Below are 15,978 nucleotides of genomic sequence, written 5' to 3' on the forward strand. Positions count from 1 at the left end.
AGGCTAAATTCTGAAAGGAAAAGGGACTAAATTATAAGTGTGAGGCACATGGGCTGTTAGGACCAAATGATTAGGGTGAGGCACATGGGCTACCAACAGCTTACACAACATACACTTAGTATTACTTTCTTAGCTACAGCATATCATTTATGCAGCAACATACGATACATTTTTGGACTCACCTTGTTGTGCTGTGCTCACTTGAACAGGAAGGTGGTACGGCGGTCCTTCATGGGCAAATTCTGTCATCCAACTTTGTCATCAAAGTCTGGCATTCTCTGGATTTATGGTGCTTTCAAAACAACTGGGAACTTTGAAAAAAATCAAGGTTGAATCATGACATCAGTGATCTTCAGGTCGGAGCTCTAGAAAGAGGCCTGAGTTTCCAACTTGCAATTCCAAGTTGGATGACTGTTGAAAACTTATTTTCCCAGTCAGAGCTAGTTTTTTCAGAGTTCCCAGTTGTCTTGAACTCAATGAAGTCTGAGATTTCCCAGTTTGAAGTTTCAAGTTGTTTTTAACGTGGCAGAAGTCATGGTGGATTGAAAAGAAACCTTTAAACCCAGATTTGGACCACACAGCCACTCCACTGAATAGCAGGCTAGTGATTGTTTTGCAATACTTGCAGTTAGTCACTGATTCCTTCCAAACCACTTATTGTTTAATTTGTGATTTCTAACTTGTTGTGTAATGTATATGTCCAATGGCCGATGAGCACCGATACATTTGATCTATAATTTCTCTTCATTATTTCTCTTCAAATGACAAGGATTGAAAAGAATTTGCCAGTAGATAGTCGACTTGATTCATGATGACTGCTAGCTTGCTAGCTAAGATTTAGAAAGTATGATGTTGACATGATCAGACCAATCAAAGCTATGGTAGATATAACGTGATTTGACATCATTTTAACTGTGGCCAATGACCTTGAGCCTTCTTGGATGGGCACTTATATGGCAGCACCCAAGGTGCTTGAATTTTTGAGCTCTCCCCGTAGAATTTGTGGTGACTTAGCGTCCCCATCTGTGACAGAACGCTGAGCCAATCATGGCGCAACTAGAGAACCTTACCAACCCCTACGCACAGTATTTTCCACTGGCTGCCCCACCACCACAGAAAGCACTGAGCTAGGCTCAAACACCTGCATTTTGGAGCTGCCTTATTGAAGAAAGCAAAAAAGACACCATGTTGGTATGCGGCTTTATTAACTCAATAATTATTAACATTTTTTAACGTAGTTTGCAAACTGATATGTGACACGTAATAATGCCAAAATTACATGACATTTCCATTAAGTTTTTGCTAAACAGGTGATGCTCAAAACAGGTGGGGCTCTGTCCCACCTGCCCTGAATGACGGGTCGCCACTGGCCAATATACAGGAGAGCAGGGTTATCTTCAATATTCCAATATGGCACACAGTAGGAAAACATTTAGTAACAGACAATGAAAATATGTGTTCAGGTAATACCTCCCCGTTTCAGAACGTTCATCTATATTGAACACAACCCTGGGCATTGAGTATTGGAGTGTCTGACTGACGACTGGACCAGAGGGGTGACGACCACAGAACTTCCTTGGGCTAAATGATTCCTTTAGTCCAGAAACAGTCATCCTACGCTAGTGAATATTATCATCAGGCCCCTGTCTCTGGGTAGTAACGCCTAATGAGTCCATTTTAATATGGAATCTGACCATGGCAATGATCTCATTAAACCCCCACAGTGTGACTGGCTGATTGGCTGCCTGCCTCCTCCACAAGCCATTTCCTCTGGTTAGAAATGGAAAAGCAGCACGGCAGCTGATTAACCACATAGTGTACTAGGCCTAAGTCCCATATGCCTTGTGTGATAAAAGAAAAGAACAGGGTTTCATCCCTTTCTCAATGTTTTTCATGAAAACCTCCCTCCCTGGTCTGAGGCTGGAGACTGGGAAGTGCAGGTAACAACATAGGGGGTGGGAAAAGAGAGTAATAACTTCGGGTCAGGCTGGGTTGTAATAAAGGTAGGGGTCAGACCTAGTGGAGGCTCTTTAATGGTGGTGTGGATTACCTTGACATGCTCAGAGCATACCACTGACCAGGCTGATAGAGTGAGTATGTGTGTGAGGGGGGATGGGTAGTGAGGACTGTGTGTTCTTGCTCTCTCTCACCGTCTTTCTCTCTCTCTCTTTCCATCTCTCTCGCACTGTCTTTCTCTCTCGCTCTCTCTTTCCATCTCTCTCTCACTGTCTTTCTCTCTCGCTCTCTCTTTCCATCTCTCTCACTTTCTAATCTACAGCTATCTCCCTAGGGTCCCAAGTCAGGAGGACGGCCACATGTATCCACACATGTTATCTCATCAACATCAGAACAACCAAAACCCAGCTAATAGTCATGGTAGTGTGTGCGTGTGTGTGAAGAGTGTGGGTGTGTGGGGCTGTTCTCCTCCACCCACTGTGACTTTAATCTCATTTGATTATTCTGAGAGGATGACATTCGACCAGGGGGTTTATACATGGTGCGATATCGCGCTGTCATATTGGAGTGTCACACACACACACACACACACACACACACACACACACACACACACACATACACAGCCAAACCCAGGCCCCGTCTCCCACTCTCCCATCCATTGGCTAATTACATTTAGCCTCCTGCTCCACGGTGACTGTTGGAACAGCTGGGCTTGGTGGTTCCTGGAGAACAGATAACACAAATCATGAATCAAACTACTGTTGCTGCCATGGAGAGAGAGGCAGTGAGGGTGGGGAGCGATGAGAGGGAGAGGAGTGGGGAGAGAGAGAGAGGACAAGGACACAGTGATAATATTTAAAGCCTCATCCCCCACATATCTCATTCATATCTATATCACAGGCTGAAAAGAGGGGGAGGGAAAGGCCAGCATATGACTGTTTCATTTCCCTGGCCCAACAGAACAGCGTGATGTTGCTGGTTGGGTGTCTTCCTGGCCCAACAGAACAGCGTGATGTTGCTGGTTGGGTGTCTTCCTGGCCCAACAGAACAGCGTGATGTAGCTGGTTGGGTGTCTTCCTGGCCCAACAGAACAACATGATGTAGCTGGTTGGGTGTCTTCCTGGCCCAACAGAACAACATGATGTAGCTGGTTGGGTGTCTTCCTGGCCCAACAGAACAACATGATGTAGCTGGTTGGGTGTCTTCCTGGCCCAACAGAACAACATGATGCAGCTGGTTGGGTGTCTTCCTGGCCCAACAGAACAACATGATGCAGCTGGTTGGGTGTCTTCCTGGCCCAACAGAACAACGTGATGCAGCTGGTTGGGTGTCTTCCTGGCCCAACAGAACAACGTGATGTAGCTGGTTGGGTGTCTTCCTGGCCCAACAGAACAACGTGATGCAGCTGGTTGGGTGTCTTCCTGGCCCAACAGAACAACGTGATGTAGCTGGTTGGGTGTCTTCCTGGCCCAACAGAACAACGTGATGTAGCTGGTTGGGGGTCTTCCTGGCCCAACAGAACAACATGATGCAGCTGGTTGGGTGTCTTCCTGGCCCAACAGAACAACATGATGTAGCTGGTTGGGTGTCTTCCTGGCCCAACAGAACAACATGATGTAGCTGGTTGGGTGTCTTCCTGGCCCAACAGAACAACATGATGCAGCTGGTTGGGTGTCTTCCTGGCCCAACAGAACAACATGATGTAGCTGGTTGGGTGTCTTCCTGGCCCAACAGAACAACATGATGTAGCTGGTTGGGTGTCTTCCTGGCCCAACAGAACAACGTGATGTAGCTGGTTGGGTGTCTTCCTGGCCCAACAGAACAACATGATGCAGCTGGTTGGGTGTCTTCCTGGCCCAACAGAACAACATGATGCAGCTGGTTGGGTGTCTTCCTGGCCCAACAGAACAACGTGATGCAGCTGGTGAGGGGAAAGGAAAAGAGAGAGGGACAAAAACATATTCATGCTGAAAAACAAATCCCGTAAAATCTTCTAGGATGTTACATTGTGTGGGGTCTTGCTAACCTATGTATTCCTCTATGACCTTGGCAGTACAGTATAATGGTGCATACACGAGCTGCAGGTTTCACATATTGTATTATACTATCCCAAGGTATCCTTTATATCATTCCCTTGCATAGTGTATATCCAATTGGTTCTACTGTATATCTACTGGTTGGTTGACGTATCTTCCTGATATATGCCATTTAGCAGAGACGTTTATTCAAAGCAACGTACAAATCAAATTGTATTTGTCACATTCGCCGAATACAACAGGTGTAGACCTTACAGTGAAATAAAATAAGGGGGTCAATGCAAGTAGTCCGGGTGGCCATTTGATGAACTGTTCAGCAGTCTTATGTCTAGAAGCTGTTAAGGAGCCTTTTTGTCCAGGACTTGGCGCCTCAGTACCAGAGAGAACAGTGTATGACTTGGGTGGCTGTAGTCTTTGACAATTTTTATGGCCTTCCTCTAACACCGCCTGGTATAGAGGTCTTATAGTAGGCTACAGTATGTGCATTCATTTTGTATATGACTCTTGCAGGAATCCAATTCACGATCTTGGCGTTGCTAGCATCACGCTTTTACCAATTGACCCACACAGGACTACTATTTCTCTGTGAGAGGCAGATGTGTGTGTGGGTAAATTCCTACCGCTGGCTGTATTAGTGACCTTCCTAGACATGATGGCCAGGCCAGATGATTGGACATCACTGCTGTCTTCAACAGCTGTTTGATTTGCTGTCTTTAGTGGTAAGGAGACGGACATGCAAACCAATATGTCTGTCCATTTGGGGATGGGGGGTGTGTGTGTGTGTGTGTGTGTGTGTGTGTGTGTGTGTGTGTGTGTGGGTGCGGGTGGGCGGTGGTAGCTATGATTCATAATAACAGTTTTGGCACTGCCCTAACTCATTTGCTTATATCCGATTCCTTATCAACTTTGTCGATGGCTAGCTGAGGCTTGCGGTCACATGGTCGGGGGTAGGGAAGGTACTAGGGAGAGGAGGATCAGTCACATGTTTACTGGAATGTTAGGCTGGTGTGAGAAGGCTGGACACAGTGATCAGTGTACAGAATTGCAAAGAGGAAGCAAAAGCCTTTTGGACACAGCATCGCTGCCTTGCCACTATGTAGACACTCATATCTGGAGGAGCAGGAGAGGAATGGAAGAGCGCAGCTGTATAGAGAAGAAAAATATTCCATAAACTGTAATGATTAATGGTTACTAGTCTAGCACCCTATATCTCCCCCCCCCTTTTCTCTGTGAGAGATCTCCAGCTCTATTCCTCTTCTTTACTGGTTTGAATCCCTACCTTTCCCCCTCCATTTTTTTCTCAATGTAGTTTATCCCCTCGCTCTCTCTCTCTCTCTCTCTCTCCCTCTCTCTCTCCCCCCACACTCTATCTCCTATCTCCCTCCCCTGCCTCCTTCCTTTCCCTGCTATGTGTTTGAAGTGCCCTTGTGACGCTAGGTGGGCGTGGTCTTTGAGGAGCCCCGTGAATTGCTTGTATAATTGTGTCTTATATAACAGTGAATTAGGCAGGATATATGTTTCAAACAAGGGCAGCAGTGGGGGGAGTGTTCTAGCTTCACTGTGTGTGTGTGTGTGTGTGTGTGTGTGTGTGTGTGTGTGTGTGTGTGTGTGTGTGTGCGTGTGTGTGTTAAAGAGATTGGGCAAGAGAGATGGAGAAGGATGTTTGCATAGGCACAATGGTAACAATGAGTCACAGCTGTACTGAAGAACAAGTGACATGAATCCTTAGAAGCCTCATGAAACATAAGCTATCTGACAGATTCATTAACACTTTGCACCGTAGTACATGCTTAACAACACAAACATTTAATTGAATGAGGTAAAATTGTACTCTTGCATAAGGTCTAAGCTACATCTACAGTCCACAACCCATATGATCGGTGCCTTTCTACAGTAATCGGTTGGCTGTGTGGGACAGGGGTGTAGTATGTAGTAACCACGTAGACTCAACACTTCTACTGCCATGTTGCTGGACTTCAATCTTGTTTGTGAGAGAAAAAAAGTCAACCTTCTATGGACCTTGGTGTACATGGAATAAAGGTGCAGTAACTCACTTTTTTGTCGCCCAGCAGTCGAGAACGCAATATGCCAAGTCAAATAGCTGGAATATAACTGGAGTTCAGTGAAGGTGACTCAGGACTTTGCAACACACAATGACCTGATATTGTTTATACTTCCAGACCCATTACGGTTAGTAGGGTTTATTCAGTTGTGTTTTGAGTTCAGGGTGTCATGTTTTAGAAATGATGATAACGATGATGATGATTGTGATGAAAATTGGGATGGTTGTGAATGAGGCCAGCTGCGTCCACACTGTCCAATCAGAACGTCTGGAATGTTGAGAATGTTCTGTTTCTCTCAGAGCTCACAGCAAGAGAAAACAGAGCGAGAGGAGGGGAGGAAGAGAGGAAGAAGGGAGAACACAATATCTGTGTCCTAAATCTGTTTGTTTTGGTTCTAAGAACTAGTGGCAAGTCATACGAACGTAGCACAACACCGTGGAACAAAATGTATTCTGCTTGCTAGGAAAAACAAGACAGAGAGAGAGAGATAAATGTGTGTGTAGCACATGGGGGAGATGTAAAACGTTCTCCTCAGCCTGAAGTGGCACCACTTGCGCCAGCGAGTAGCTAGCTTTTCATGTGGCGCGACTGGTAAGGTGCTTCAGGAGGGTGGTCATGTGTGCTAGCAAAGCAGAGGTCCTCTGTTCTAGCCTTGGTGTGAGCCGAATCAGGAGGAAGTGGTACTAGCTAAGCAAGCAGTATTACGTCTCTTACGTGTGTGTGTGAGAGAGACATGCCCCTTACTCAACTCTCTCTCAGCATCGTGACAGAGTCCTGTATCTTGTGTGTCATCAGAGCTGTTCTGAGCAGCTTAACATGCACCCAGCAGGCTGGGACTCAGCAAGCAGGCCACGGGACACTGGGCAGCTCCAGAACTGACCAGTATGTATGGAGAGCTGATGTGTGTCACATCAATGGGAAGTGAAGCAATGGTTTGGTCCCCTCTTAACCAGCAGTAGGGTCTTCCTATGCTATCATGACATGGCATCTCTCTCCCTCCTCTTTATCTCTCTATCAAACCCTCCCCCCTCTATCTCTTTCTCGGTCTCTCTCTCTGTCTCTCTCGGTCTCGGTCTCTCTCTCTCTATTGGTCTCTCCCTCTGTCTCTTTCGGTCTCTTTCTCTCAGTATCTGTCTCTCTATGGATGGGTAGCCATGACAGTGTTATATAGCTGACTGTGTGTAAGTCGTGATTAAGGACATAGAACTGCTGTGTCGACGTGTGATGAATACTGAAAAACCAATATGCACGCTATCTTTTTTCACTCAGGAAAAACACATACTCCCCTGCCTGCCCCCTGCCACTCTTCTCCTCCTCCTCTCATTCTCTCTCTCTCTCTCTACTCCTCTCTCTCAGAGCTGCTATACATGGCACACTGCACTGTCCCTGTGTGTTGTTGTGCCTTGTTAAGAATGATCAGGTCTCCACAAGACCTTTACAGAGGCCATAAAAATATCAACCTCCGTAAGGTATACATACGCACCCATACAATATGTCGGTGTGAGTATGTGTGTGTACATGCCTGTTGTGTACATGCCTGTTTGTGTACATGCCTGTTTGTGTACATTCCTGTTTGTGTACATTCCTGTTTATGTGCCTGTGCGCTCTCTCTGTCTCTCTCTCTCTGTCTGTCTCTCTCTCTCTCTCTCTCTCTCAGGGAGAAAACTAATCCTGGTCCCCATGGGAGCAGATGTCACAGGCACAAACAAGTGACAGATTGCCTCAGAGTCAGCTCCCAGCTCGCTTCCCCTGGGCCAGGCCTCGGCCAGGCTGAAGAAGGGAGGGAGGTCATTAATGATGGGCTTCAGCACTGGGTCAGGCTGAATGTGTTCTGCCTCAGTCCTGCTACCAAACAGAGCATGGTTGTGTTCAGTAGGGCAAGCAAATAATGTAGCGAAAATTAAAATGTAGCAAAAGGTTTTGCATAATGCTCAGTCTCAGCCCCAGTCTCTGTGGCGTTGGGGTGAGGTAATTACTGGGAGAGACAGCACTGGAAGGCACAAATGAAGAGTCCCTTGCACTCACACTGCTTTCTACAAGGCTATTTTCCTACCAGCAGCTCTGCAGCTTTAGGTGCTCAATGACCCCAACAGAAAAGCTGCCTGCTATAGAAACACAGCAGGAGTCTCACTGGTGATGGTCTGAAGCCGTAGCAGCGTGAGGCGGCAGGCAGGACGACAGCATCAAAACACAGAAAGGCTAGGCCGTGACCCCTTTCGCAGATCAGACCTGTCAAACTGTCAAACCCCAGCTCAGATGTAACAGAGATAAATTGAAAGATGGAGAGACACACACACAGTCTGCTTCTCATCCTGGAAGTGAAGTTCTGCAAGTGAAGTCTTTTTCAAAGCATGTTGAAAGAGGTTTGAATCCCCAAAGGGAGAAACCCTCTAAGCTACATAATTAACTTGGGTGTCAGGGAAAGGAAGACGCAGGGTCCCATGGGAGGAAGGCTGTGCGGCAGACCTGAGTTCCCTATTCCAACTCTTTCAAATACTGCGAGTTTGCTTGAACCTGCCCTGGTGATGCCGATGAGCTGGGTTTGCACTTTTGGTACTATTCCATTGGCTCCATTGGGCCAGACAAGCTCAATCAAGCACAGTGTACGTGTCTGCTGTGCAGTGTGTTTCCTTTAAACAGAGAGAAGCAGACAGACCAGACAGACAGACATCTCCATTCTGCATGCTTCAGTCAGAACTACAGCTTATGTCCAACAGACATTGTGTTAACCTCGACACAAGGACACACATCAGACTGTCATCCCTCCATTACTCAATAGTACCCATCCCCCTCTTTCCCTCTTCCCCTCTCTCCCGCTCCTCCTCTCCCCAACCAGATGTGCTGAGGAGAATTCCTGTAGTTAAACAGGATTTGGGATATTTTGTGAGAACACTTCTACCTCATCATAGCTTACAGGTGATTTGTGAGACTGAAACACATATGGAATTAAAGCTCTCTCTGTGTTGTTCTCTCTCTCGCAGTCTCTCTTTCTCTCTCTCTCTCTCTCTCTCTCGCTGTCCTTCACTTTCTATTCTCTATCTAGGCTAGGCTAGGCAGGAAGGCAGACAGACATGGCTGGTCTTCTGGGCTAGATTATATAACATCATCCTCCATGGTAGAGGGAAGTAGAACCATCTGGGCCTTGGGCTACTGTACTCACTGACCTCTTCTTCTATGAACACTACAGCTATAGGAGGGGGGGATGGGTGTGTGTGTTTGTGTGTGGGTGTGTACGTGTGTGTGTGTTTGTCGTTTGTGTTTGTGCGTGCGTGCGTGCGTGTGTGCTTTACAAAGTGCCTGGGCCTGGAGTCAGATAGCCAGACGTGCAGGTCCTTAAATAGCTCTAATCCTGTGCTACCCCCAGCTGCTGCTTTCCTATGACTACAATAGGGCTGCGTGTCAAACAACACCCTATTCTATTAGTCAGCTACTTTGATCAGCGCCCATAGGCCAGGTATCTGACAGTGCATGGTGAAGTATTAGCCATCCACAATACTGTTCTGGGGGGTGTCATGAGGGTGGATATAGGTGTAGAACCGTTTCTTAACCCTGAACCCAAGCTGCAAGTGATCAATCCATAGACAGTCAATACATCACTATAGGAATACATCACATTAGTAAGGATCAGTGGTCCATTACGTACATGCTAAATGACAACGTATGAAAGCCCTCTCCACTTACAAAGCAGAGAAAGACACATAGCCAGACATTCATTCAATATACCAGTACACATAGTACACAGACTGCTTCACCCCTCCCTCCCTCCCTCCTCCCTGCATCCTTCCACCTGTCCATCACAACACCCCCTCTGTTCTCTTTCTCATCTCTCGCTTTCTAATTCTATCCATTCTCTTTTCTCCTGCTTTCTCAGTGGCCCTCTCCGCTCCTCTCTTTGTCCCAGTCTTTCTTTGTTGTGTTTGTCTCTCTTCCCTCGACAATGGACTCCATTGGAGGATGTGTGTGTGTGCTTTTCCTTCCACCCAGACTGACTGCCTGCTGCAACAATGGGCTCCTTCAGCCACTGTGTGTGTGAGTATGTGTGTGAGCGTGTAAGATTGTGTGAGTGTGTGAGTGTGTGTAAGTGTGTGCCGCTGTGTGCTGTTGGAAGGAGTCCGCAGGCTGCTTCTTTAAGCCAGGAGTGTAACAGCTTGCAGCTATGCACCAGCCTCTACCCCCCACCACTAAACATACTGCCACACACTGCCTCACACACTCAGCTCAAAGCTTTATTTGCGGGTTCACAATGACACATTGTAACACATTGCCATAGACTCGCCATGGACTCCTCAAGAGTCTAGATAAATCCTTAGATAATATTCGAGGGTATAATAACACCAGCACACATGCATAGAATAATTGTTTAAAACACCATTCATTAGACTGTCGGTTCTAGCCAACAATTGACCAGAATACAACTTGCCTGTGGCCAGCCATAGTGAACTATGCTGGTGGTCAACCAACATAGGCAGTCAGGACTAAATATGAATACCCGAGGCTGGGTTTGACCGCCAGCCAGCCTTGTTGTGTGTGTGTCAGTGGATGCTTCTCAGAGGAGGAAGGGGAAGACCATCCTCCTTATGGAATTTCTTGTTTTTAAATGGTAAAACATTTAAAAAGTTATTCTTTTTAGATAAAACTATGCTAAATATCATCACATATCACCAAATAATTGATTAAAACACACTATTTTGCAAAGAACGTCTACAGTAGTCTCAGCAGCACTCTTTAGGGTAGCACCATGGTGTAGCCGGAGGACAGCTGTCTTCCATCCTCCTTTGGGTACATCTACTTCAATACAAATCCTAGGAGGCTCATGGTTCTCACCCCTTTCCATGGACTTACACAGTAATTATGACGGAGGACATCCTCCAACCTATCAGAGCTCTTGCAGCATGAACTGATATGTTGTCCACCCAATCAAAGGATCAGAGAATTAATCTAGTACTGAAAGCATAAGCGACAGCTAGCTAGCACTGCAGTAGTGCATAAAATGAGGTGAGTAATTGACTCAAAGAGAGAGAAAGACAGTAGTTGAACAGTTTTGAACAAATTAATTTCTTCCAAAATGAAAAAGAAGCAAGAGAGAAATAGAGAGAGAGATTTCCAATTTTTTTTCACCTTCGGTTTCACTTAACGTTACTTAGCTAGCTAGTTTAGCCTACTGGAACACCCTGGTCAAACAGAGGGATGCTATGTTAGCTAGCTGGCTATGACTTTCCAACATAACACTGGAACTCTTCCATGTCAAAGTAAGCTTTTGATTTTACTAATTTAATGCCACCGGGACCCGCCAGTGTAACTGCTTACTGACTGTACACTAATGTTACTGCATGATTGTTGCGGGTTTACTAACGCGTTAGTTCTATTAGCTATGCTGACTATGACATTACTTTAGCTAATATTGTGACAACGATGTAGGTTGTTTGTAGAGGTTTGGCTTGGAAAGATTATTTTCGCCTGGTCACATACAACTGATCTGTTGTGCATTGAAGTCCACAAGCGAAGGGAAGAGGGGAGAGGAGGAGAGCGCATAGATGCGAGAATTAATACAATGTGGCTGCTATGAAAGTGAACTGTGTTTACGTGTGATCAGGGGTGTATTCATTCCGCCGAATCTGTTGAAAAACATTTCTTCAATGGAAGCAAATGGAACAAAATGGGATTAACATACCTGAATTTGTACAATAGAAACTCTCGTTTGCAGCTATTGGACTAATGATTACACCCTATATCAGCTAGGTGTAGGCAAGAGTGTGCAAGACAGTATTGAATGTCACTGTCTGTCCATGTGTCACTGTCACCTCAAATTTGTCTCGCCCTTTGTGCACCTACGTTGTAAACTTTCATTCATAGGCTAGGTTGTAGCAACCTCATGATGGGTACAGGGAAAATTAGAGTATCATGTAGTAGCCTTAACCTATCAATGTTACATTGAACTGGGTGAATGGAATATGAATGACAGTCATCCAATATGCCGTAATAGAAATAAGGGCATGCTCATGAACAAAAAATTGTCCTTCCTCATCATAAACGGCACTGACCGCCACTGGTGTGTGCGTGCGTGTGTGTGTGTGTGTGTGCTGGTTGTGCTGACTAACCTGGTGGGTAATTGAAACAGCTGTTTGGCAGATTGTGAGTGCCAGGCCTTGGGTGGTCAGTGGGGAGTGGCCAGGGTTAGTGCTATCCAGTATCCTTGGGACATCCCTACCCTAATCCCTAACCTTAACCCCTAACCTAACCATAACCCTTACCTAACCCTAACCTTAACCCTTACCTTAACCCTTACCTTAACCATTTTAAATGTCAACTTCAATGGGGTGACGTCAGACTTGGGTGTCCCACGTATCCCTGATAGCAAGGACCGAGTGGCCAGGCCAAGGAGAGCAGCTGCATCCACTGGAAGGATGTGCTGCTAGTGGTATACCCTCTTTTACCTTGCCCTCTCTCCCTCTTTCCTCTGTGACTAGGTCCCTCAGTGACTGCAGGCAGTTTTTTCAATTCAATTCATTGGGCTTTATTGGCATGGGAAACATATGTTAACATTGCCAAAGCAAGTGAGGTAGATAATATATAAAAGTGAAATAAACAATAAAAATGATCAGTAAACATTCCACTCACAGAAGTTCCAAAACATTACAAATGTCATATTATGTATATATACATTTGTAACGATGTACAAATGGTTAAAGTACAAAAGGGAAAATAAATAACATAAATATGGGTTGTATTTATAATGGTGTTTGTTCTTCACTGGTTGACCTTTTCTTGTGGCAACAGGTCACAAATCTTGCTGCTGTGATGGCACACAGTGGTATTTCACCCAGTAGATATGGGAGTTTATCAAAATCGGTTTGTTTTCTAATTCTTTGTGGATCTGTGTAATCTGAGGGAAATATGTGTCTCTAATATGGTCATACATTGGGCAAGAGGTTAGGAAGTGCAGCTCAGTTTCCACCTCATTTTGTGGGCAGTGTGCACATAGCCTGTCTTCTCCTGAGAGCCAGGTCTGCCTACGGTGGCCTTTCTCAATAGCAAGGCTATGCTCACTGAGTCTGTACATAGTCAAAGCTTTCCTTAAGTTTGGGTCAGTCACAGTGGTCAGGTATTCTGCCACTGTGTACTCTCGGTTTAGGGCCAAATAGCATTGTAGTTTGCTCAGTTTTTTTTGTTAATTCTTTCCAATGTGTCAAGTAATTCTCTTTTTGTTTTCTCATGATTTGGTTGGGTCTAATTGTGTTGCAGTTTTTCCCTCTCTCTCCCTTCTCCGTCCCTCCATCCCTCCCCTCCCAGCCACCCTGTGCTGTCCTCCTGCAGGCAACGAAACAGACCCTTTGTTTTGGGTCAAAGACATGCCAAACAAAAGGAAGACTTTGTTCTCGTTACTATCTTCTTCCCTGTCTCTCTCTCCTCCTCTCTCTCCTCCCCTCTCTGCTCCCCTCCCCTCCCTTGTTCCTCATAGCCAGCAGATGGTTAATGATTCATGGAGAGTGTGCCACACGTGCTTCTGTGAGGGTAGCGTTAGTGTGAGGACATGCAGGCAAAGGGCGATGACCTGTGTGTTTGGTGTGTGTGTGTGTCTGTGTGGTATGTGCGTGTGTGAAAGAGATAGAAAGAAACAATGACAGAGAGAGAAAAAGGAGAGAGAGAGAGAGAGAGAGAGAGAGAGACAGAGGGGGAAAGACAAGAGAAAAAGAGAGAGGCTGAGTGGTAATTATTGAGTGAAGATGCTACCCAGATAGCATTTCAACAAGCAGCTTTTCATTTGGTATCTCTATTTAAACTCTATCTTCCTCAAACAACTTCCTGCTTCTCTCTGTTTTCATCTCCCCCTCTTTTCACACTCAGATTCACATGTACAGGGTTGCAGGTGTGTTTGCAGGGTACAGTGAAACTCTTATCCTCCGAGCTCCAACATGGGCTATGCAGGACTATGTGAAATAAAGCAATACAAGTGTTAATAAAACAACAACAACAATAAAAATAGAAATAGCTCTATATACATAATAACAACCGTAGCAGTATGAATAAACACATTTCCATTGGGGTGGGTGGAGGCAGAGTAAATCAATAGACTTTTACTGTATCCTGCAATCACACCTGCAACCCTGTACATGTGACTATTAAACACTCTGAATATCTGAATCTGTCCTGCAGGGCAAGCAGTGGGCATCCAATGGTGCGTTCGGCTGCGTGTTTAACCCTCTGAAGCCCCTTGCAGTTCACGGCCGTACCAGGCAATGATGCAGCCCGACAGTATGCTCTTGATGGTTCTCCTGTAGAACACTGTGAGGGCCCGAATTTCTTCAGTATCCTGAGGTTGAAGAGTCGCTGTCGTGCCTACTTCACCACGGTGTCTGTGTGGTTTGACCATTTCAGATCCTCTGAGATGTATACGCTGAGGAATTTATTGACCGTCTCTTCCCCCTCTCACCACTTTCCTCCTCTCCCCCTCTTCTTCCTCTCCCCCTCTCACCCCCTTCCCCTCTCCCCCTTTTCACCCTCTCCCTCTCTCCCTCCTCTCCCTCTTCTCTCCCTCTCTCTCCTCTCCCTCTTCTCTCCCTCTCTCTCTCCTCTCTCTTTCCTCTCCGCCCTCTCCCTCTTTACATTCTACCTCCTACTCCTTTTTGTCTCTCTCCATCTTGTTGTCTGTCCTCTCTCCAAATCGAACACCCTTGGGATGTTCCACCGCTCCTCTCCTCCTCCTCCTGTTACTAAACCATCCTCCCTCCCTCACCACTTCTACATCCATACAGTACAAAACACAACCCCAGCAGCTGCCTCAGAAAATACACTTCTCCTAAACAGAAAGCCACCAGGCGACAGTTGTGTTGCGTTGAAAGGAAGTGCAGTCTTTCTCCATCCCCTTCCTTCAGCAGGGACACACAATGCAGGGAAGTGATTAAGAGTGGGTCTACAGCAACGGCACACTGCTCAGGACAGCCCCATCACAACAATATGAGGGATTCAAGGGAGGGGACAGGATGCACACACATACACTGCCACCCTCTACAAATGCACCCACACACAGACACACACAGATGCATGGACGTAAGCACGCACGCACGCACGTACGCACCCACACACACACACATACACTCACACACGGCGTAGGCCAACGTCAGCCAGCCAGTCTATTGTGTTTTCCTCTACCTCCTCTGTCTGCCCCTGTCACCTCCCTCCACCCTGCTATAACAACACAATAAACACAGAGAGAGAAGAGTGATGTTCCCCCCACAGCCTGGCCAGGCTCCCAGCTGGATGCACAGACAAAGGGCGGTAGGGAGGGAGGGAGAGGGAGAAGGAATGACATCCAAATCGACCCCAACCTCCAGACCAGCATTTACATTTTGGAAATTTAGCAGACGCTCTTATGCAGAGTTAGTGCACTCATACGGTTACGGTTAGCACATTCATCTTAAGATAGCTAGGTGAGATAACCACATATCACAGTTGTAGATATCAGACAGACGTGAGCATTCTTTTGTGTGACTATATTGTACAGACTGAGGGAATTAAATTCCTATCATTCATATATATGGCTAGGCTACCCTCTGCTACACTAGGCCAGACCAGACCAAAACAGACAGACAGGAAATTCCTATCATTTCCATACATTGCGAGGCTATGTTGTTTCTATTCTATGGCGTTTCCCAATGAGGCAGCTGACATTTCTCTCATTCCACACACTTGTCCAGAGAACACCCAAGGAGGGGAGGGAGGAATTCAAGTTGTATTGAAGAATGAATTCCATGAGACAGCTTGAAGCTGCTCACCATTTGAGCGTTAAGAAATAGCACTCTACTACAGCAGATAACAGACGCATAGCAAATCTGGAGAGCTCTACTGAGACGCTTTGCTGTGGGATATGTCCCAAATTGCACCTTATTCCCTATGGGCCCTAGTCAAAAGTAGTGCACTCA

The sequence above is a fragment of the Salmo salar genome, chromosome 27, assembly GCF_965601325.2.
Source record: "Salmo salar chromosome 27, fSalSal1, whole genome shotgun sequence".
Classification (NCBI taxonomy): Eukaryota; Metazoa; Chordata; class Actinopteri; order Salmoniformes; family Salmonidae; genus Salmo; species Salmo salar.